The sequence below is a fragment of the Phyllostomus discolor genome, chromosome 9, assembly GCF_004126475.2.
Source record: "Phyllostomus discolor isolate MPI-MPIP mPhyDis1 chromosome 9, mPhyDis1.pri.v3, whole genome shotgun sequence".
Taxonomy (NCBI): domain Eukaryota; kingdom Metazoa; phylum Chordata; class Mammalia; order Chiroptera; family Phyllostomidae; genus Phyllostomus; species Phyllostomus discolor.
In genome coordinates, this window is record NC_040911.2 from 49,319,909 (window position 1) to 49,344,757 (window position 24,849).

Consider the following 24,849-nt stretch of genomic DNA (forward strand, 5'->3'; position numbering starts at 1 on the left):
ACCCGAGTCTTTGTTTCGGGATGTAACCTCTGTATTCATATGGATGCTTTTTATTTCTCTTTCAGCTTAGTCCTCTTTCTTGCTGTATAGGACACTGCTAAAAATTTCTGGGATGTTTTATTTAGTACTTTCTTATTTTGGCCTCTGCTACTTTTTCCTTGTGTTCTCCTCCCCTCCCCTCCCCTCCCCTCCCCTCCGCTCCCCTCCCTCCCCTCCCCTCCCCTCTCCTCTCCTCTCCTCTCCTCTCCTCTCCTCTTTCTTTTTCTTTTCTTCCAGATTGGAATGTGAGTTTGGTTGGGTTTACCTCTGTTACACATCTTGAGACCAGGAAGTAAAGACTAAGAGAATCACAGCAGTCTCAGTCTTGACAGAGTTGAGCTGCTGAACTAATGTCAATTGGTCTACTGCTGGATTTCATGTGGCATGAAAAAAAAATAACAACCCTAATTTAAGTATATTGTGGTTAAATTTTTTACATTTCTAATTTACATACATTTCCCCGATGTAAATGTAATTACACTTCTTTTCTTTTCTTATAAAAACACTTCCGTTGCCATGTGCCCATATTTGCAGGAAGTCTAGTCTCTTCCTCATTCAGTCTGCTCTCCTGTTACCTTTCCTATGTTTCACAATTGACTAAAAGTATCCATTCTGTTTCCAAAACCAGGCAGAACTAGAGAAAGGAAAAGATGACTATCCACTATCAGAGTTTATTGTTTGTCATGTGATGGTGTTGAAAAGTGTTTCTAAGAAATCTGATGCTTCATAACCTGCCTTTGCTGCAGCCTTTTCTTCTAAAACCTTTGTCTGAAAATGTCATTATTTTACCCACATTCTTTTTTTAAAAAAGATTTTATTTATTTATTTTTTAGACAGAAGTGAAGGAAGGGGTAAAAGAGAGGGAGAGAAACAGCAATGTGTGGTTGCCTCTTGCTCACTGCTTACTGGGGACCTTCCTGCAACCCACATTCTGCTCACCTACATTCTGGAAAGATATTTTTTGCTAGTATACAATTCTCAGTTTGCAGCAATTTTTTTTTCAGTCCTTTAAACATATCATTCCATTGTCTTTGGCTTTCACCATTTTAGTAAGAAGTCAGCCATTGGTTTACTTATCATTCCTTTACAGGAGTTTGTATATTTTCTTCAGGATTCTTTAAAACATTTCCATCATCTTTGGTTTTACCAGTTTCACAATGATGCAGTGAGGTGTGGGTTGGTTTGTTTGTCTATTCTTTTGGGGTTTTGAAAGATTTTTTGAATTGGTTATTTGATATTTTTCACCAGTTTTGGATAATTTTCCTTTATTATCTCTTCTAATATAGCTTATCTCCAAATTTTTGTTCTCCCCTAATGAGTTTCCAGTTATTTCTACATTAAACTTCTTTATTGCATCCACTATATATCTCATCCTGTCTTTAGTGATTTGCTTCCTTTGTCTTTCTGTGCTTTGTTCCTGAATATTTTCTACCTTCCTCATTGTTTCTTTCTTCAGCTATATCTAATCTGTAGTTAGACCCTTATACACAGTTCTTAACTTTGTTGCATTTTTTAGTTTTAAAATTTCCTTTTAAAATAGCTTTGAGTTATTTGAAACAAATTGAAAGTTTTATCCTGGCACATATGAAGAATAGCTATTTTATATGCCATGCCTTATAGCTCAGTTTTTTGGACTCCAAATAAATTGTTCTTTTGTTGGTTTTCTTGTTTTCTAATATGCTTGGTGGTTTTAATATTAAAGCCAGACACTGTATATGAGAAACATTAAATAATTTGAACTCTAGAACACAAAGAATATACAAATCAACGTAACATTAGTACATTCTGTACAGATGGAGTCACCAGAGAGTTTTAAAAATTACTGCTGCTTGAACTCCATACTCAAAGATTATGACTCAGTTGTTCTGGAGTTGGACCTGGGCATTAGTATTTTGCAAAACATTCTTCAGTGATTCTACTGAGTAACAGGATTGAATCCAACCCGACATAAACTATGATAAAAATAGTACAGAAAGGGAAAATAAATCACTTAATCTCACTTGTGAATATAGCTGCAAAATAATATATATAATTCAACTGTTATAAAAATTAGGCTTTAACTAAATAGGCTTTATTGCAGTAACACTTGAATGATTTCCTCACAGAAAGTTTGTGGGTATAATTTACTACATTTCCTATGGAGAAAACTCATAGGAACATATCATTAGATGTTGAAAATATAACAACAGGATAAAAATATTTTAATAGGAATGGAAAGAAATTACTGAAATGTAATAAAGTTTGTTTGGTATATATTAATAATGCTTACCAATATCTGGTTCCTGGCATACAGATGGTTATATTTCCCAGACCCTTTGCAGGGAACATGGTGGAGTCACTTGAGTAGTTTGTTAATGGGCTGTGCTGCAGCATGGGTGAGTGGGTCTGAGAACATTGTGTGCTTGTCTTGCACCGGGGCTGTCCAGAAGGCTTTGTGTTGTGATGACAGAGAGAGGATTGAAACAGCATACTTTATGTCACTTCGTGGAGAACAGCATGACTAGAGGTTGGCCAGACACACAGCTGGCTTGTGGGAGTTAGAAATAAATGTGTTAAGTCCTTGAGATTTTGGAGTTGTTTGTTACTACAGCACCACCTCCTTTGACCTGAGGTTTTTGGAAAGCTTTTACAGCAAAGGTCCAGACAGTAAATGTTTTAGACAACATGGGTCATATGGTCTCTGTCACAATTACTTCATACTTCCATTGTTGCAGAAAGTAACCATAGGAAATACATATGTGAAGCATGGATATGTTCCAGTAAAACTTTATTTACAAAAGCAGGTGACAAATTTAGTCCACAGAGCATGGTTTGCTGACCTGAGTTCTTGGCTTATACTTTTGCTTACTCATATCTCATTATAAGTATAATTCTAAGTAATAAAATCCTAGAGCATTTCAATTGCAAATAGAAACAAGCAGAGTTGTACCCACTATTGACACTTAATAACACTACTTTAGAGGGTATAGGTAATGCAATAGGATGTAAATTTGAAATAATTGGTATAAATATTGGACAAACATTTTTGCTGATAAAATAATCACATACCCAGAAAATACAGGAAACACTAGTAAAAATGGGATTTATAGGATAATTTGGTAAAATGACTGAATAAGATAGATATACCAGATCTGTCTGGGAAAAGTCCAACTATTGTTAATATAATAAGAATGGTTTGCATGACATCAATGTAACCTGGCAGCCAAGAAGAGGGGACTGGAATGCACATGTGTGAACAATGATGACTTCACTATTCTAGTCAGTTGGAGCAGTAGTCACTATTGAGTGAGCATGTGTACTTGTGTGGCTGTCACATTCAAAATGAGTGAGCGAGTAGAGCACCAAATCTGCATCTAATTTTGTGTTAAGCTTGAACATTACTTGGTGGAAACTACTCAGATGATTTAGAAAAATATGTTGGGGCAGGTGATTAGGAAAAACATGTGAGGTCCCAAGTTGTCTACTTTAAAGGGGATTAAGGCATCATTGTCCTACGTACAATGTTTCTTGTTTCTTGTATCATCTTCAATAAATGTCTCTATTGTTCATATTACATGGCTGGATATCTTCTGGACAGACCTTGCATGTGTGTGTATGTCTACTTAATAGCAAAACCTTCCAAAATAATAAAATGGGAAGTAGTCACAATAGTAGTAAAAATTACACAATGAAATGATTATGAGTACATTTAACATGAAAGATATAGTACCTATATAAAGAACAACAGAATCTGAGCAAATGGAAAGATATCCCATGATGGGAAGATTTAATGTCATGAAAATGTCAGTTTTTCCATAATTGTATTTAGAAAACAAAATGAGAACAGCCAAAATTTTAAAAAAAATAAAATGAGGATGTATGTGACTTGACTTGACAAATATTAGAATGCATTATAAAATCAACAAAATAAAAAATTATAGTATTGGCATATGAAAGAGGGAGAAGGGAGAAAGAGGCAAACAAAACAAAACCCAGTAAATAAATAAGACCCATATGTGTTTAACTAATTAATTAACTAATTTCTAGAGAGAAAGGGAGGGAGGAGAATATCGATGTGTGAAAGAAACATCAATTGGTTGCCTCTCATACACCCTCAACCAGGAACCTGGCCCACAACCCAAGCACATGCCCTGACCAAGAATCAAACTGGCAACCTTTTGGTCTATGGGATGACACCCAACCCACTGAACCATACCAGTCAGGGCACCCAGAGATATATTTTAAAATGTTTCCTTCATATACCATTATGTATGATATGATTAAATTAGGTAACATTACTTGTGTGTGGTTATATGTGTGCATATGGGTATGCATAAAGTTTTGTATGAAACAATGATTGCCAAATTATTTATGGTATTTATTTATCTCAGGATAGTGGACTTTCAGTTGAAGTTTTAATTTTTCCTTGTATTTTTAGGTGTTATTAATGTATTGATGATATGTACTTCATCTAATCAGGAAATGTATAAAGCTTTTAAAATTACAAACAAAAAAACCCCAAGAAAACAATGAAAGGAGATGAAGCCATAAAGGTGTTACATTTATGGCAGTAGTGCCTTAATCTCCCTTTATGTACTGATGGCATAAATCATTAGTGACCTTTGTGCTTTCCTATAAAGCTCTGATAGAAGGAATACTACTCATCAATCAGTAGAGCTGTCTGTCCTTCTGGATTAGGTAATTTTAGTAGTGAAACAAGGTAAGGAATTCCATGAAGTAGTTGGAAAAATATGGTCTAGTCTAGCATGCCTAAGAAAGTAGTAGTTAATGCAAGTGGCTCTGGTACTGTAGCTCACTAGGACCACAGACTGGCTAATTCTTTGTGAGAACTGAGCAGGCAAAGACCTAGCCCTAGTAAGACTTTCAGAGGAAAAATTGTTGAGCTCTTACCTAGGAGAAGCTGTTTCTTTAAAAATTGTTTTTATCTTTTATTTTCTATTTATAGTTGATATACAACATTATATTAGTTTTGGGTATACAACATAGTGATTAGACATTTATATAACTTATAAAGTGTTCACCCTGATAAGTCTAGTACCCATCTGACACCATAAATAGCTATTATAATATTATTGACTATATTCCATATTCTGTACTTTTCATTCCTGTGACTGTTTTTATAACTGGCAATCTGTGCAGCTTAATCCTTTGCCTTTTTTCGCCTATCTCCAAACCTCCTTCCTGTCTGGCAATGATCAAATTGTTCTCTGTATGTATGAGTTTGTTTCTGTTTTGCTCATTTATTTTGCTTTTTAGATTCTACATATAAGTGAAGTCATATGGTATTTGTCTTAACCTTATTTCATATTTCACTTAGAATAATATCTTCTAGGTCCATCCATGTTGTGGCAAATGGCAAGATTTCACTCTTTTTTATGGCTCAGTAATATTCCATTGTATATATGTACCACTTCTTCATCCATTCATCTATTGATGGGCACTTAGGTTGCTTGCATATCTTGGCTATATTGTAAATAACATTGCAATAACAAAGGGGTGCATATGTCTTTTTAAATTAGTGTCTTGGATAAACACCTAGAAGTGGAATTGCTGGGTCATATGGTAGTTCTATTTTTAATTTTTTTAGGAAACTTTACTGTTTTCCATAGTGGCTGCACTAATTTTCATTCCTACCAACAGTGCACAAGGGTTCCCTTTCCTCCACATACTCACCAACACTTATTGTTTGTTGATGTATTGATGATAGCCATTCAGACAGGTGTGAGGTGATATCTCATTGTGGTTTTAATTTGTATTTCCCTGGTTATTAGTGATGTTGAGCACCTTTTCAGGTGCAGTAAGTCCTGACTTAACATTATCAATAGGTTCTCAGAAATGAATTAAAGTGAAGCAACATATAACAAAACCAATTTTACCAAAGGCTAATAATTCACAGAAACAAGAATTAAGTTCCTACAGGATATTTCTGGTAACAAAACATCACTGAAGTTCTAAATAATGACTCCAAACACTTCTAATATTAAAATTAATATTAATTTTTAATTTTTAGTATTTATTAATATTGAAATAAATGTCAGCCATACACACATTTGAGAAAGATGAAACAAACAAGTAAGAGAATTCTTTTCTAACCCACCGATTCCAGTTCAGGGTTGTGGGTGTCTGGAGTCTATCTGGCAGCTGAGAGCACAAGATAGAAACTCATCCTGGGCAGGACACCCTCCCACTGCGGGCACACACACACCCCCCGACACTCAGACTGGGCAATGTAGATAAGCCAATTTATCTCACATGCACATCTTTGGGTGTGGAAGGAAACTGGAGTTCCTGGAGAAAACTCATGCAGACATGGGGAGAACATTCAAACTCCACTCAGACAGCGGCCCCTACCAGAAATTGATATTTTTCCTATCAACATTATAATACAATTACATTGAACAAAATTACATTATTTGAGGACCTGCTGTACCTGTTGGCCATTTGTATGTTTTCTTTGAGAAAATGTCTATTTTGTCCCTCTGCCCATTTTTTAAATTGGATTATTATTACTATTACTATTTTAGATTTTCTTTATTTATGTTTAGAGGATAAAGGAGGGAGAAAGAGAGAAAAACATTGACATGTGAGAGAAACATAGGTGGGTTGCCTCTCATGAGTGCCCCAACCAGGGACCAGGCTTGCAATCTGGGAATGTGCCCTGTCCTAAGTCAAAATGGTGACCCTTCACTTTGTGAGATGATAGTTAACCAACTGAGCCACACTGGTCAGGGCTAAATTGTTGTTATTATTATTATTATTTGGCTTTGGAGTTGTATGAGTTCTTGAATATTTTGAATATTAACTCCTTATCATTTATATGATTTGCAAGAACTTTCTCATTTCTTAGGTTGCCTTTTCATTTTATGGATGGTTGGATGGTTCCTTTTACTGTGCAGAAGCTTATTACAATGGTTGGTTGTTGTTCCACTCATTTATTTTTTTATTTTGTTGCTCTAATATTTTAAATGAGAACAAAGAAATCTTTTTAGTTAGTTAACTGAGAGAGCAAGAAAAATGGAGAATTTAATTTACTCTCTATGGCATGGCTTGTTAGGCCATGACAGGTTGTATATACTTAGGAGCTCAAGTGTTATAAATGATAGGAACGCAAATAAGAAAGCACTTTCTTCCAACTTTGTTCTGACTGCAGGAGTGCAGGGCAATGAGGCTGGTGCAGTGTGTGTGCCTTCTGCCTGGTGGTTCAGGTCACTGCTGTCACTGGCTAATGATGGTGGTAAATGAACTCACCTCTTATTAAGTCTGTCACTGCTTCCCTGATAAGTGCCCAGAATATACACCAGATGCTTTCATGAGAAAACAAATTAAGTTGTTCCATGCAAAAAAAGCATATGCTAAAATTTTATGAAACTTCTGACAAATAACCAGCCTTCCTGGTGTCATTATCAAATGCAATTAGTTGTTTCTCTTTCTTTTTTTTTCTGGTGGTGTTACTGCTTAATTAAAACCTATCAATCAGTTCATCAGAACCTGCTGAACTTTGACTGTGTGCTCCACACAAGCATTAGAGCCTGAGACAATAGAAATTGTGTGACACAGTCACTATACTCAAGGAACTGAAAGTCTGTTTGAGAGCAATGGCATGCTAGTGGGAAGAATTAAGGTTTGCAGAGCTGCAGTGAGGACAGCAGGGGTTCTGACAAGGTGTGTCAGCTGGAGTAGTGCTGTAAGGCTTTAGAGAAGGGTGAGATTGAGCTTGGCCTGAAAGAATAGTAGGAATTGGATTGGTTGAAGGAAGGGGGATGTTGTTCCAGGGGTACATGTGCATAGGGTGGAAAAGGGTGAGGAGGTAGGATTCAGCTTGGTGTAAGCTGGGAACAATGAAGATCCCAGGCCCATCAGAGGGCATGCTTTGGTGAGTATGAAAAACCAACTCCTGTCTGCACAGTCAGCAGAGGTCAACAACCCCACCCACTGTGGGAGGACTAAGGTAGAGTGTCACAGGACCTCTGGATGCAACAAAAGCTTGTGGTTTGGGGCCTCTGCCCAGACCTGCTGTCCATAGGGGCAGCTCCTCAGTTGGGAGGAGCAAGAGCTGACACCAAGGCCTCCCTCTCCACAGTTCTCATTGCAAGGCATTCAGGCAGAGTCTGGATGATCTGGGAAATCATCCCTGAACTTCCTGCCCTAGTTTCTTTATACAATGGGGATAATAACGAGTTGTTGGGAGTGTAAACACTTAGCACATTGTCTGACAAGAATTTGTGCAGTGTGTGTGTGTATGTGTGTGTGTACTGTGGTCTGTCCTGAAGGTATCCAGCCATATAATATGTAAAATAGAGACATTTATTGAAGAAAATACAAGATACAAGAAACATTATAAATAGGACAATGACACCTCAGTCCCCTTCAAAGTAGACACCTTGAGACCTCACACAGTTCTCTCAATCTCCATCAGCTGCCCCATTGTATTTTAACTGAATCTCATCAATGGTTTGAAATCTCTTCCCTTTCAAAGGTGATTTGAGTTTGGGTAAAAGCCAGAAGTCATAGGGTACCCAATCTGGGCTGTAGGAGGGCTGAGTCACCAGGGTGATTTGATGTTTCACCAAAAAACTCTGCATGAGATGTGATGCATGAGCAGGTGCATTGTTGTGATGAAGATGCCAATCACCAGTTTTCTATAGCTGTGGCCTTCAGAATCATCTGAAGAGTTTTCACAGAGGAATGTTCAAGCTTAATGCAAAATTTGCTGCATATTCATTGCTCTGCTCACTCAGTCATTTTGAATGAGACAGCCACACAGTACACATGCTTACTTAATGGCATCTACCACCCCCACTGACTAGTAGAGTGAAGTCATCATTGTTCATGCACTCACATTCCAGTCCACTCTCCTTGGCTGCTACATTACATCAATGTGGTGCAAACTGTTCTCATTATATTAAAAATGGTTGGGCATTTTTCATACAAACTATATATAAAAAATAATAATGTATTAAATGTATGTTTATAACATACTTAATATGAATTATATAATAAAATATAACTTCATATATTATTTAAGATGTAATTATATATTTACAGATGTATAAGATATATTTATATATTATATATGTATGAATTTATATAACTTATAATTATATTTACATATAAATACATGCTTTATGAATTGTATAACTTATAATGTACTTTATGTTTATAAAATTCTATTTACATATAACATTAAGTATATTTATAATTATTGGTATGATATAGAATTCATTTATAAGGACTCCAAAACTCATGACTTGTTTCTAGTTCTTTTTTCTTTCTTTCTTTAATTTTTTTATTGTTTATGCTGTTATAGTTGTGGCTGCTTTTTCTCCCTTTGCCCACCTGCATCCAGTCCAGTGCCCTCACCCATCTTAGTCAATCTCCATATTCTTGTTCACGTCCATGGGTCATGCATAAATGTTCTTTGGTTAATCCTCATGCCATTTTTCATCCAGTCATAAGTCACTTTGTATCAAGGCTTACTATTTTTCAATCCACTATTCCATGTAGCAATATTTTCACTGATATGTCCCCTAGAGCAAGGGACATAAAGAAAAGAATAAGCAAATGGGACTTCATCAAAATAAAAAGCTTCTGCATAGCTAAAGGGAACATCAGCAAAATGAAAAGGGAACCAACCATGTGGGAAAATATATTTGCAAAAGATATCTTGGACAAGCGATTGATTTCCAAAATTCATAAAGAACTCACATGACTCCACTCCAGGAAGACAACTCAGTTAAAAAATGGGCAAAGGACCTGAATGGACACTTCTCCAAGGAAGACATACAGAGGGCTCAGAGACACATGAAAAGATGCTCAGCATCACTAGCCATCAGAGAGATGCAAATTAAAACCACAATGAGATACCACTTCACACCTGTCAGAATGGACATCATAACCAACTCAACAAACAACAAGTGCTGGCAAGGCTGTGGAGAAAAGGGAACCCTAGTACACTCGGTGGGAATGCAGGCTGATGCAGCCACTGTGGAAAACAGTATGGAATTTCCTCATAAAACTAAAAATGGAACTGCCCCTTGACCTGGCAGTTCCATTGCTGGGATTATACCCCAAGAATCCTGAAATACCAATTCTAAAGAACGTGTGCACACCAATTTCATAGCAGCACAAGTTAAAATAGCCAAAAGTACTGGAAGCAACTTACGTGCCCATCAGTAAATGAGTGGGCCAGAAATCTAGGTACATTTACACAATGGAATACTACGCAGCAGAAAGAAAGAAGGAACTCTACCCTTTGGGTCAGCATGGATGGAACTGGAGAACATTATGCTAAGTGAAATAAGCCAGGGTGAAAGAAAAATACCATATGATCTCACCTATAAGTGGAACCTAGTCAATAAAACAAACAAGAAGCAAAATATAACCAGAGGCATTGAAATAACAAACTGACAGTAACAAGAGGGGAGGGTAGAAGGGATAACAGGGGAAAAGGGGAAAGGTCAAGTCAAGGAACATGTATAAAGGACATGTGGACAAAGCCAAAGGTGGGGTAGGATGGAAGGTGGGAAGTAGGGTTGGGCTGGGGTGGGGGGAGTAGTTGGGTGAAAATGGAGACAACTGTATTTGAACAACAATAAAAATAAATAAATAAAAATGCATATGTCATCAAGTCACTCCTCTGTTTTAAAATTTCAGTGGATTCCATACTTTTGGGAAGAAGTTGAAACTTCTTATGTGTATTTTCATGTCTTGGCCCCACCACCTTCTACTCCCATCTCCTGCCCTTGCTTATCTGTGACAGATTTTTCACTTTCTTCAAGAAATAAAATGTGGGGAAGTCTAACTTTCCTTTTGTTCATGGCGTTTGGCCAACTGCACCTTATGCTGTAGTCCCAAGGGTTTTGACAGTGGCAGACTCAGAATGTCAACTTACTTTTGGAAAGCCTGTAGTGAGTTTCTTAGAGCCAACAAGACCTCTGGAATCTTACTCTGAGGGTTACCAGTTTTCTTCTCACCTTCACTTCTCAACTAAGAAAGCAGGAGAGAAGAGGGTAGTGGATCTTCAACATTTAAAAAAAACAACAACTAGGAAAATGTATATGGATGTAATTATTACTATACTGAATTAATGAACTCTATCCTCTCCATTTGAGCTGGAAGAACATAAAAACCCCAATGAAAGGAAACAGATGTTGTTGCTTTGAGCATTTCCAAAGGAAACTGCAGTAAAATATGAAACATCACCATATAAAAGTCTGCTGTGTAACAGAGATGTTCTGATATTGTTTTGATTTGCCAGCTGTATGTAAGTGGAGTTGGTGCCTCTGGCCAATGCAGACCCCACATCAGAGTAGTAACAACAAGTAATGGGAAGGTTCAGGAATTAGAGCCCTAACTGTGCTTCTAACTGTGCTTGATTTTCCTTTTAACCAAAAGAAGTGAGTTCAAAGGAGGACTTGTTCAAAGAAGGGTTGGTAATTAAAAGCGATTTATGAATCAAGGAGGAGAAAGGAGGATCATCAGGAAGAACAATCTCTGGTGATCAATTAATTTATAAGCCCTAGTTAGCAGGCAAGAACTCTGGTTCACCCTGACCGAGATTGAGAACCATGTTTGCTCTAGAAAGGGCTACAGCTCAGGTTTACATTAGTTAGGGTGTTCTCAGATAATTCTCCTACCTGCCTCTCTGTGTTCAGGGCATCTGACCCCCTGACTGGGGGCCTGCATGTCCTATGGGTAGCTCCTTCTGCCAGTACATGCTGGAAGAGGAGACTTTATTCCCTTACCCAAGCTGGGCAGGTCAGTGGATATTATCCCTCTTACAAGTTTGCTTTCCTACAAAGTGTCAGAGCATTTAGAGTTTTGTCCATGTTTTGAGAAGTGCAGGATTTATATTTGTGATTAGCCTCTTCTTTTCCTTCCTTGTCTTCCCCTTACTACCTTCCCTCTCCTTCTATCATTGCAATTTAGAGACTGAAAATCAGGCAGGGGGCAGGTGGGAAAGAGGAAGTTTGCACATCTTAACACTTACAGTGGGAAACCCAGTGATAGTGTTGGTGTACTCGGGTGGTGGAATTTGGTGGGAGCCCATTCACAGCATATGAGCCTGCAGGCAAGTTGGTCTGTGTGGGAGATCAGTGACATACTTGGCTCTCTGTCAACCTCACTGAGACCAGGAGGCCTGTGGGTGGCAGTGGTGTGTGCCTGGCCCCTCTGCTTTTGGCCTCCCTGGTTGTTCTCCAGGGCAAGGGAAAAGGATGGCCCCGCTGTCATTGCATCCAAACAGTTGCTTTGATAGATGACTTCATTTTTTTTCAGGCTGCTCAGATATCAAGGGGCTTGAATTAATAATTGACTAAAATTAATAGGGCAGTCATTGTCTAAATGAAATGTGGTCTGGGCTTCATTTCAACTTGACAGTTCTTGTTCTCCTGTTGGATTTTTTTTGTGGTATGTTCTGAAGCAACTTTAAATGGACATAAATGATTGTGCCTTAAGTGTGATTTGTGGTTTAGCTCTCTACTTTTAAATTAAAATACCCAGCAAACAAAGGGCTCAGCTCTTGGGTCCAGGAAACAAATTGCAGAAGTATAGGGTGGGGCAGTGGGATTTAGGGGAAACAGGAGTAAAACAGGCTAAAGGTTGGTTAAGAACAAAGTTAATATTTAGTACTGGTATACTGTGCCTGCCAAGAATATGAGCCACCACCATATTAATAAAAGTATAGTATTTAGAAGGAGAGGAGTGAACATCTTAGTGGGATCACCCATGGAGCATGGGAGGGGGGTGGTGCTCCAAGGGGCCACCTCTTTTTGAAGGGGGCATAATGGAATGAGAGCACTCTGAAAGGAGAGCAGCCTTTTGGCACTGTTTGGGCACCTCAAACTATGTTGCATGCAAAATAGGTGAGAGATGTGGGTGCACATATCTTTGCAAAGAGAATTGAAGGGGTACTGGATATGAGAAAGGCCGCTGGACTGAGTGGGTACTGTTCCCACCTGGCTGGGCCAGGATACTGAGGGTATGCCTTGGTGTAGGGAAACCTCCCACAGAGTTCTTCAAGGGGGTCTGGGTTTTGGGTGGTAGTGAGGAACCCATTACGGGAATACTGCATAACCACCCTATTTATCAGCATCAGAAAACTGAAATAGGTGACTTTAAAGTTTTGTCTGACCATGAGATTTTATGATTTTGAAATGGATAAATCTGTATTTTTAATAGATTAAGTGAAATTTGATAAGTAGATCAGGAGCAACCATGCTCCTGGGTAATTTCGAAAGAGTTGCTTCAACCAACTCACGGAGGGAACACAATCTTCCCTATTCCTCAGAGACTACATCCCAATTTGGCACTTTACTCACCCAGGCAATCTTTTGGTGAGCATGAGGCCTGCCTACCAAAAGCTTGTGCCTCCTTCAACATGTCCAATTTATTCTTAAGGAGGCATTTACTTGCTGGCGGCAGATGATTAACTATTTGTAACATTTGTTGGACATCAAAAAATTGGTAGGGAACATGTAGCCAAAATTCAATACATTTCTGTCCTTTCCTTTAAACCTGTAAAGCCAGAGGCAGGCATTGACAAATCATCATCTGAACTAACAAATGATTTGGGAAACCAGCATGCCAGCATTTCCTTTCCGGCTGACACCTAAGAGAGAAATCCAAGCAGTCTTCAAGAAGTCTAACAAACAATAGAATTGAGAACCCAGTCACTCCAAGATTCTGATCTAGGGCCAGAACTCAAGCTGTTTCAACTCTGTGGGCAATGCTCCTGCTTTGGCTTCTTGCAGAGAGACCAAGATTCAGTGCTGGGACATCTCTGAAGGCAGTGTAAATGCCATCGTGAGCTACAAGAAAAGAAGGGACAGGAAGAAAATTGCCTTGGCAATAACCATTTACCTCTTCCCCTGTTTAAAACAGGTAGGCAGTGTTGTATGTTGGGAAGAACTGTCAGACCAAATCAGATAACCAGTCCTCACACCAAGCCATCAGTGTCCTCCTGTTAAAGAGACAGACACACTTCCTAAGAAGGACTTCACTGTGTATAGTGCCGTAGCTCCTGGCAGTTGTTGGGATGCCTGTGAGATACCCGGCTCTGCTTCTGCCATGTGAATGTAACACACAGGATTTGCTTATTACCTACGTTTCTTTGGGATTATTTACAAAACCATGTGGACAGTAAGGGACTTCCAGAGAGGCTCTGCTGACTTCAGTCAGTTTGGCCAATAATACATGGACAACATCCATTTGAAGACTTTTGCTGTGGAGTCCCTCTGAGGCTGACATTTCAGGCCTAGGTTTCCAGCTGGGTCACAGGACCTGCATTTGGCTAGCCGGTGAGTGGGGTCACAGAAGTAGGAATGCAGCCCCAGGGGCAATCCTACCACAGTCTTGCGACATAGGAATGAAGCAGAAGGGTATGGGCCTTGTGTGTGCTGTGTGTGCATGTGTGTGTGTTAGGGTGGATTGGACAAGGAAGGGAGAGGGATAAAGGAGAGGTAAATGATGAAGAACTTGGCAAAACACTGAGTTAGATTTATTCTGACAGTATGCGGGCCCACAACTGCAACATTATAAATCACTTTCTTAGAGAGGAATTTACTTCCTAAGCTTTGCACAACTTCATAAGCCTGGCATGTGTATGAGAACAGAACCTAGAAAACTGAGAAAGGACAATGATGGCTGTACAAATGTGGCTTGAAACCACAACTGGTGATTTTGTCAGCTCAGGGGCTCCTAGGACTGGGGCCCAACATTGTGGGGAGTGGAAACTGCTCAGGCCATCACACCCAGTATTTCCAAATGGAATTTTAAACAGCAGAAGTTAAAAAAAAAGTATGGCTTTGAAGTCTGGACTAAAAAGGAAATTAAAGGAAATTTTGGATCAGGGGATGAGTCTGAGAGTGGAGCATCAATAGAAGATTTTTGTTCAGGTGATCTTCCTCCAGAAATGGCGTGTCCACATGAGCAGTGCAGACCTAGGTCCTCTCTATCCCTGACCCCATGTGCATGAATATCCAGTGCCCTAACACATTAGTGGGCACACACCATGTGCTTGGGTATCATTGCTGATTTAATGAATGAAAAATCAAATCCTGGTAGAACTGGAATTACTCTGGTCTTCTGAGTCAACGTGAAATGCCCCTTCCCGTATGAACTCTTTCTCAGTGTTTTTTTTTTTTGTATTTTTCTTATGACACTTACCTGGTATTGTAGTTATTTTACATTACATGTAGCTTTCCCTGAGCCACAGCAATTGTGACCCTTTAGCCAGTGGAACAGTTAGCCCAGTACCTCTTCTGGGTTAGGCCCAGGTCAATGTTAAATATACTTGTTTATACACAAGTGACCATTTGTTAGGCAGTGATGTTTCTTTATCTAGGAAGAGGCTTTGAAACTCTTGCCTCTGTGATGTTCTAAGATCTATAGTTGTGTCTGACTAATTAACTGGAAGCCAAATTGCTAGGGAGGTTAAAATGAGTTTCAGCTACATAATGAGAATGGCTCACTAACCCCAATGAGAATGACAGGCCTATGGGTCACAGGTGGCCATTTTGTGCCACTCACCAGCTCAGCTCAGGCAACATCTTCCTGTTACCTGGCATGCCACTTCTTGGATGGCCAGGTGCATTGTGGGGACTCTCACCTTCCACACAGCATTGGGACAGCAGACGCAGAGCTGACTTGGTCAGTCCCTCCATGTGGGTCCTGTGCAGATGCTGAGTGTCCTTCAGGAGATCTACATAGCTTTGCTGCCTTGGGTCTCCCTGTGTGCAATGCCCTTTCCCCAAGGTGTACATAGGAAGGAGGCTGCACAAGGACCAAGAAAACAGTGGGTCTAGTTTGTGACATTCTCAAGGGCAAGGCTGCGCCTTAGCCACTTCCAGTTGTTGAGAACCAAGTACTTTATATTCACCAACTCTTATCCTTTTCAACTATGCAAGGTTAAGCATTGATTTCCATATCACCTTTCATATTATCTTTGTATATTCACTACCTAGCACAATGCATGTTGTATTGTAGGGAATTATTCATTGAGCATTGATTTTAATTCAATTTTATATATCTTTATGTTCTCAAATCTTTCAGCTTTTTATTTTTATGGGCATAAGGAAACACTCTGTTCTCTTGTGGGGCAGAGATAAATCTAATGCTGATCATAATATTGAAAATGATAATTAATTACAAGAATGTGGATGGTAACACATTTTCTTTGTGTTATTTGCTCATAACATAAAGGAAAATGCAAATATCAAGGAGGGACAGGCCTCCAGATGTCACATTTGGAGCTTTTTGCTTTCGCTCTTCCATTTCTTTACTATCTCCTGAAATGCTCCAAGAAAGAGTTGTTTCATATGTGGCTGGCGATGACCAGTTTCACTCAGCTGGTCATGGACTCCATCTAACAAGAGGCCACACGTGCCCCAGAGTCCCCTCCACATCTTCAAGCAGAGCTTAATTTGTAGAGGTCTTGAGGGAAAGTAAATCTACCAGTATTGTGTTTCAGTTTAAGGTGAAATTTGTTTTCTACTTCATTAACTTGGGTTTGGAAGTTATGCCCGAGACGGTTGTCCCAGGGCTTTGTTGGCACTTCAGAGTGTGTACTAAATACACTGAAATAATCGGAGGTAACTTAGGATAGGGGTGGGATAGAGAGAAGGCCTTAATGAGAGGGCTTTTGAGAGGCTCATAACTTCTTTGTCCTTGAGTAAAAATTGTATTTTAATCTTTCTCCAGCCACATCCTGCCATCTGGCCTTGTAGCAAAATCAAAAGAGAATTGTGCCTGAAGACTAAAGGCAGAACATGACCTATGTGTTAGAGTAAATGGATAACTTCCCCCAAAGTCCTCATTAGTCAAGAGACACTGTTGTGTTGCCATGGGCAGCAGCACTTGATAAACAGCCCTCTTGCATTTTCTTCCCATCTGCAGCTTCAAAAGAATTCATAAATTAGAATTTCATGCACATTCTTACTTCTTTATTGCCAAATGCACTGCCTACTTTGCAATCCCTAGGGCCAACAGAATGTGAGTATTCAATAAATCATATCAGTTTTTCAGCACCAGTTTTCTCATTTCTATAATAACAGTGTTGAACTATGTTACCTTCAATGTTCCTTTCAGGACAAAATCTAGACTATTTTAGGGAATCCTGAGATCCACTGCACACCTTCCAAAGCTCAAAATGTCTGTACCGAGGTAGGTAACACAGAGTCTCCCATATTCTACCCAGATAGGCAAAGGCACCACAAACACATTGAAAGCCAGTGGTGTTTGTATCTGGAATTTCCATTTTACAAAGCACCAGCATGAGGCTGCACATGTCTCCCATGTGTTCTTTAAAGGTCCTTGCTAGCTGCCTCCTGCCATGTGGACCCCAGCAAGCATCAGCAGAGTCTGATAGCCAGGAGGTGACCAGCTCTGCATGGCTTTATCTGGCACCAACACATGGAGTAACTCAGTTGGATGCCTTGTGTCTCAGTTTCATCTGGAAATGGGGAAGGAGGATGCTTTTTGTGACACTCTCTCTTGCCCAAGTAATCACTGCATATAGGTTCTCCAGTTCCTGCTCCTTACACTTGTCTGTCCCTTGTCTCTCAATTACATTCCTCCCTTACATGGTGATTACAGTTTCTGATAATTACAATTTTATGCATTTTGTTACATCTGACTTTCCAAGGAATGTTAAATAGATAAACAGTTTTGGAAAAGTGTCAAGAGGAGTGAACAAAGCTTTTTTTTGATGCCTACAAAGACTGTCTTTTGCCCATGTTGTTCTCATGTCTATCCCTCCTATACATTTATGTATCCACCCAAGCAGGCATGTATTCTTCCATCTACCCATTTATCAATCCATTCACCTATTTGTCCATCCATCCATCCATCCATCCACCCACCCACCCACTTATATTTTGGGAGTTGTCTTATTCTACCTTACATATTTAGTTATTCTTTTATGTACAATATCTATCTATCTATCTATCTATCTATCTATCTATCTATCTATCATCTATCTATCCATCCATCCTTTGTACTATAGCTTGATTGACTTGGAATTGCAATCTTGACTATTTGCAGGTTAATGATGTAGTGATCTGTCTGAACACATCACTATGAGAATGTGCATGGTGCCTTTGTGTTTAGCTAAAGAAAGTGTGATGTTTGTTTTGTTTTGATGCTGGGGCCGAGAGTGAGGATAAGAGATGACAGTAAAGGAGGGCATAATTTCTGTTGCATCTGTTCCCTGGGATAGGCTGGGCTGCCTTATTTATGGAGGGTAAATTTGGGGCTAGAAGAGAAGGGGAAAAGAGCTAAAGAAGCTCTTTTCAGGGAGGATTTTTTGAGATGAGGGGCACAGGGCTGTTGTGACAATGGGTCTCCCATATCTATCTGATCTCTATACTCCTCCAGCACCCTAAGGATTGGTGACTTTGAGTATTAGGGGACAGCATTTGGACAAGGATATCTATGTGCTCTCATAGGCACAGTAAGCAGAGCTGTCCCCTGTTTTCAGGGTCAGGGGCACAGACATGAAGGACGTGAGAGGAGAGGAAGAAAACAGTGGGTGCAGCTGAAAGTCTGGCTTGTGAGCAGGATGTTTTCTTAGGACAGTCTCAGGAACATTAGTGTGGGCACACACTGACCCTCCCTAGCCAGGTGATGATGCTGCTGAAGGCTGTGTACACAGAGGATGGGTAGTGGGCTGGAGGGGCCTTTTCTTCACATACTGCAGATGTTGGCCCTGCTTCCTTAGCTAGAACCTAGGGCTCAGGAAGTCAGAGGCCATCCCTGAGGTGCCTCTGTCCTTTGTAGACTTCTCAATGCTGCATATACATGTCAGGCTCTCAAAAATGATGTGTCAGTTGATTTCTGTCTGGTTTAAGGAAGTGCTACAGAGAACTGGGCTTGAAACTTGTTTTTTATTGCTTATCATTGCTCATTACCACACTTAAATCCAGCCTCATATTTTTAGCTGCCACACCCTTGTATACACTTTCCTCTCAGCTGAAATTCCTTCCCCCAACCCCCACAATCTCAACATATCCTACCAACCCATAGGGCTCTGCTCACGGAGGCAACGCCCATCTCAGTCTTCTCCTTTGTCACATTCTTTGAAATGTCTAGAAAACTGTGTCTCGGCCTCTCCTATGACACTTCATTTTTCTACCTTTGATTAAAGCCCTTTTTGCACAGGGCTCCTCTCTCTCCAGTCTGTGTTCTGCTGGTCAGCAGGAACTGTGACAGGAATTTTGCATCATGTGTGGTACTCTGCACACACTGGACACCAAACCAAAGAGGGCAGTGCCTCTCCAGCAAGTCTTTCCTATGCAGGAATGACTTAAGGAGGCAAGGATGGCTTATTTCTGTCCACTCAAGGTAGCCCTTCACTTAAGATTTAAAATTCTTCTCTATGCTGTGCAACAGAAACCCCTGGGACAAGCATGTTCCTTTTGACATGATATTTTGAAGTCCTTCAGCTGGTTTTAAGCTAGCTTTAGGCCCACCCTGAACTCTCACCTCAAGCCCTTTCTTTTAAAAGAACAAACCTAGCATTCTGGGTACATGTGTCATGAATGGAAAGAGCCACAAAGGAAAACCAAAAAAGCAACAGGCTCAATTATCAGCATCAAAACTGCTGAGCATCTTAAAAAAGCATCTCAATGAAGGTAATTATATCTCTAGCATCATACTGCCCATGTCTGGTGCTTTAGGTTGTAAAGCTCATGCTGACATTATTTCCTTCTCTTGTTTATATAGTTGGTCTCTGAGGGAAGGGAGAATTTATCCCAACTAATTTGTATGCTATAAATCTAGCTCTTGAAGCCTGTAGCCTTGCCTGCATGGAGTGGGCACACACTGACCCTCCCTGGCCAGGTACACAGTGTTCTCATCCTGAAGGGAGTCTCCTTGGCACAATGTTTCCCAAATTCCACTTTACCAACATGACAGAAATTTCACAGTACCCAGGACTTGTGTTGCCCAGTGTGCACACACTGAGAGTTTGACTCTACATTGTACCAAGGCCAAAATCCAATACAGAGCTTTATGGTTAGTAAAATGTTTTCACACCCACAGTCTATTTGGTTCTCAGAATAATCTATGAATTTTCCAGGGCAATTATCAAATGCAATATAATTAGAAGTCTTTGGTGGCAAGCAACAGGAACCAATTTTGGCTAATTTCAGCATGAAGTAAATTTATGGGGAGCATAGAAAAGTATCACATATTTGAAGGAACAGCTAAAGAACCAGGCAGAGATGAATTGGTTCACAGTGTCCATTTTTGGGGCCCTTATGCTTAGGACCTGAGGGGCTGGGAGAGGGTCTAACAGGCCCAGCCCGGGTCAGCAACCCACCCTGCTTTCCCTAACAGAGTCCTGCCAATATGGTCACTGGAGAGGGCTCAGTGGGGCCAGAGTGGAGGGAGGCTATTCCCCAAAATGAATTTGGGATGCTCTTACTAAAGAAGAGTTATGGAGGTTGGTGGGTCAAAAACAATAGTGTGTACCACTATCTCTATTTCACAGATGAGGAAATCCGGTGCCAAGAAGTTCAGTGATTTATCCTAAAAACCACAGAAGTGAAGCCAGGGCTATAATGCAAGCTGTCCAGCTGAAGTGCAATGAGCTCCTCCCACCCCATTTTTGATTTTATTGTGGAAACGATATGAGAACAGCAAAGACCACTTTGAGAATAATCACCTCTCATTCCATCAGGAAAACTGTCACCTGTTTCCTCTCAGATTTGTCCTCTGTGCGTTTTCTTTGCCACACAGCTTCAATTCCCATTCCCTTGTACCTTTCCTGCTCAATCGTCTGTGAGGCTCCTTGGACTGGTGCATTCTGCTGACTTTGGTTTTCATGGTGCAAATAGCAAACCACTGACAGGATATGGCAGTTTTGTTTGGGGTCAGTGGGTCCCTGGTAAGTTATAAAACTGGAAATTTACAAGAACAAAGGCAGCCTTTTCTCAAGATCTAGAATTCCTTTTGATGATGCACAACAGAAGCCAATGGGACAAGCACTTCTGAAACTATGACTTGAAGTCAACTCTAGGCTTTTGCTGAGGTAGATGGATAGGATGCTGTGTGATGGAAGCTTTAGAGTACCCTCTTGGTTAACAGGCTTTTCTTTGATGGATGTGAAAATGCCATAGCTCAATATTGAGTGCCTTTCAGGTTTCCCTTTAATTTTAAGGTTCCAGAGTAGGAGGAGCAGATGGATATAGTGAGACACAGACTTGAAGTCATGTAATAAACCAGTCAAGAGCCCAGAGAATCAAATCCACTTTTTCCTGGTTCTAAAGGCACTGGCTTAGATCAGAACCATTGCATTGCAGGTGCTGTGTCCTAGATGAGTTTAGTCAGTGTGGGCCCCTCAATGAGCACATTCCTCTCCTGGGTGGTGAACAAGAGAGTAGCAGTGACTGACAACTAGCAGGTGGACCTGTGAGGGGCTGTGAGTGTGTGGGGCTATGGAAGTCTTGATGGCTGGAATCTGGGGCACACAGAAACTAGTATGTTTAAACTTCCAGCAGTTTTTCTGTTTTTCTAGATGGAAGACTGAATTAATTTTTGCAATTGCATCTTTGAGGGAAAAAGACTTCAAAAGTTCTTTTGGTTCTGTCCTAGAGTTCCTCAGAAGGTACCCTGCTGCCATATGGAGGCAAAGAACACTTTCCTGGTGTTCTATTCATCTCTTGTCTGTGACCAAGCTAAGCCTTGTCAGATCTGGGCCAAAACCAGGTGCATTACTGCCCTACATGCAGACAACTTTGTCTCTCACACACAGTGGGTAAGGGTCTGTGCCCTTGAGTTAAATGTGGTAACAGGGCACATAGAGTTGTGTGATACTCTGCCAGCTGGCATCTCAGTGGTATTGGCCCTGAGGGAGGTCTTGGCTGACCCCCTTCTTTCTTTCTTGCCCAGTGTGGGGCAGGGGGGAAGATAGATCTGGTGAGAGTGGCTTTGTTGGCTCTTGGCTTGGGACTTCAAGTGAACAGCTTGGATTTTTCCCAATAGTTGGTAAGTGGTTATTCTGATTTGTCAATAATCAGATATTATTAGAGCCTTATTAAGGGAAGAAAAATGTGCATTTATGACCCAGTTCTCTAAAAAGACCTTTTGAACTTACCAGTCTTGTAGCATAGACGGACAGCATTGCATTTTACATGTTATTACATTGACCGTAAAGCTGGTTTAGGACAGGGTACATCTTTCCCCTCTTCTTGATCTTTGGGGAAGTGGAGACCTGGTGCTCTGGGGAGAGTCACTATGATAAAAGCACTTCTGAATGGGTTAGTGATTGGATTAACCATGTAGTTCATCTCTGTCTTTGAAACACTCAAAGAAAGAAAAGAACAAGTTGATAATGATCAGTTCAGGACACATCTAGTGATAACTGGACAGTCCGTCCCAGGTAAGCTGACATGTCTGGAAGACATGGACTCTGGGCCCGTGGACTCTATATGTGGTTGTATGTGGATTTTACTTTCAAGATTTTTCTTTTCCATTTTGTAATTCTTCCTTGTTATTACCAAGTGTTCATTACATTTTTGTAGAAGTTACAGCCGGATCTTAGAGTAGGGGAAACTGAAAGAGGACCTTGCATCTGTGCTGAGGGGAGGGGTACGGAAAGTGTGGTGTAGCTGGAAGAGTTCTGTGATATGTCAGGAGTTGGCCTGCAAATCTTCCTAGAGACAAGATAGCTGGCTCATGACAGAAGCCTGGGTTGGTGGACTGTGTAAACCTTCCCTGGGACTTCCCAAAGCTATTTGGGAGGAAATTTGGTGAAAGATGGCATTTCCTGCAGTTGGGTGCAGGGGTAGCTGGACTATTGTTTTGCACTTTAAGGGATGTGTGGGTAGCACAGAATCAAAGGGACAAGCTTAATTCTCATGACCCCTGTGCCCTGTGCTGTTCTCCTTGCTCTGCCTCACCCCTGGATCCTGGTACAGTTCCTTAGCCCACCTTGTTTGTGTCCCTGAGGAGCCCAGGCCTCACTTCCTATCCATGATGACAGGTTACAACAAACACAAGTGGTGTATGTGAAGGAAAATGTGGCCATCCCTCTCCTATCACTCTGGCTAAAATTCCTGCTTATGTAGCTCACCTCCTGGACAATCTTCATCAACAACGTTCCAGAAATTTGGATGAAGAAGACAATAGCTCCACAGAGAAGAGTTTTGTGCCTTGGGATTGGCTGCTATGTTTTCAGATGGCCTGAGATCCAACTTTTGTTGGAAAAGATGCTGTTATGTTGTAAATAAATGCTTAAGTTCCAAAAACACTGAAATACTTATTCATTTAGAAATAGAAGTTTTCTTCTTTAGTAAAAAAATAATTTAGACACGCCATCAAGTAATATTTTGGATCTTTATTTCTGTTTATAAGCTTTCTCATTCTACAAGTTATTTTGAGTTCATTTATAAAGATCTTACAATGTAAAAGAAAAAGCAGTTGAGGGAGTTAGAGTGAACATAAAATAAAAGATAAAATTCAGGATATGGAAAGCAGGAAAGGGTCACTTCTCTTTCTAAATGGAAAAGCAATGAAGCAGCAGTCCCTTGGTGGCATGGGAGAGGAAGAAATTTTGTTCTTTGATCTGTTGAAGAGACTTCTTGAATATCTCTCTACTTTTACCTATAGAGTTTCTTCAGAAGGAGCAATGCCCCCACTTCTATAATTACTGCCCTGAGTTGCCTCCATTTCTCCTGTCTGCTCCTCTGTCCTTGGCCTTTTCTCTTCTATCACACACACTCCTAGACTGAGTTCAAACTGTGGCTTCCATCATGGAGTCTTAATGCTTGTTTTGCCATTTTTTCCTGAGCTCTGGACTCCAATTTAAACTTCTTGCTAGATGTTTCCACCTCCAGGCCCTGCAGACATTTCATACTTAACATGTCCAAAATGAAACTGACTTGTGTGTCTACATCTATATTTTGTAACTCGGCAGAGAATTTCTATAGACAATTCTGCTGGAGAGAGCTTTCTGGAAGGACTGCTAGATTCTTTCTTTCTCTTTTTCCTTCCTTCCTTCCTTCCTTCCTTCCTTCCTTCCTTCCTTCCTTCCTTCCTTCCTTCCTTCCTTCCTTCCTTCCTTCCTTCCTTCCTCTCTTTCTCTCTTTCTTTCTTTTCTTTCTTCTTTCTTTTTGGTGGGGCTCTACAGAGACTGTTGGGTGATATTGAAATACAGAGCACTTGCTGGTAATTATCTGTCTAAATCAGTGAATGACACTTTTTGTCAGAATGTCCCATGCCTTTTTTTTCTGTCTGGGGAGTTACTATTGGTCTTTGAGGTCCTTCTCAGAGGTCACCATCTCTTTGCAGTTCTCCCTAATGTTGTTAGGACAGAGTAGTTGCTGTCTGTTTTGTGTCCCTGCTGTGAGGCACTTGGCCCCTTCTTTGGTCATTGCACCCATGTACTACCATAATCATTTGTTTGTATGTCTTATTCTAGCACTTGCTTTGATTAAACACATACGAGATCTGTCTGGAAAAAGTCTAGCCACTGTTAATATAACAAGAACAGTTTGTACCACATTGATGTAATGTGGCAGCCAAGGAGAGAGGACTGGAATGCACGTGCGTGAACAATGATAACTTCACTGTACAAGTCAGTGGGGGTGGTAGATGCCATTGAATGACCACATGTACTGTGTGGCCACTGCATTCAAAATGACTGAGCAAGAAGAGCAATGATTCTGAGGGAAATTTCGAGTTAAGCTTGAACATTCCTCTGCAGAAACTATTTGGATGATTCAGAAGGCGGCAGTTATGCACAACTGGTGATTGGCAGCTTCATGATGACAATATGTTCACTTATGAATCATGTCTTGTGCAGAGTTTTTT

At 40.3% G+C, this 24,849-nt stretch overlaps 1 long non-coding RNA gene across 1 annotated transcript; it reads left to right on the top strand.

Annotated features, from left to right (window-relative positions):
• The first annotated feature begins 1,335 nt into the window (after positions 1-1,335).
• On the top strand, positions 1,336-24,791 carry LOC118496730. Its single transcript, XR_004899287.1, has 3 exons — positions 1,336-3,400; positions 13,826-13,828; positions 24,719-24,791. It is a non-coding gene; the product is annotated as an uncharacterized LOC118496730 (long non-coding RNA).
• Positions 24,792-24,849: the final 58 nt, after the last annotated feature.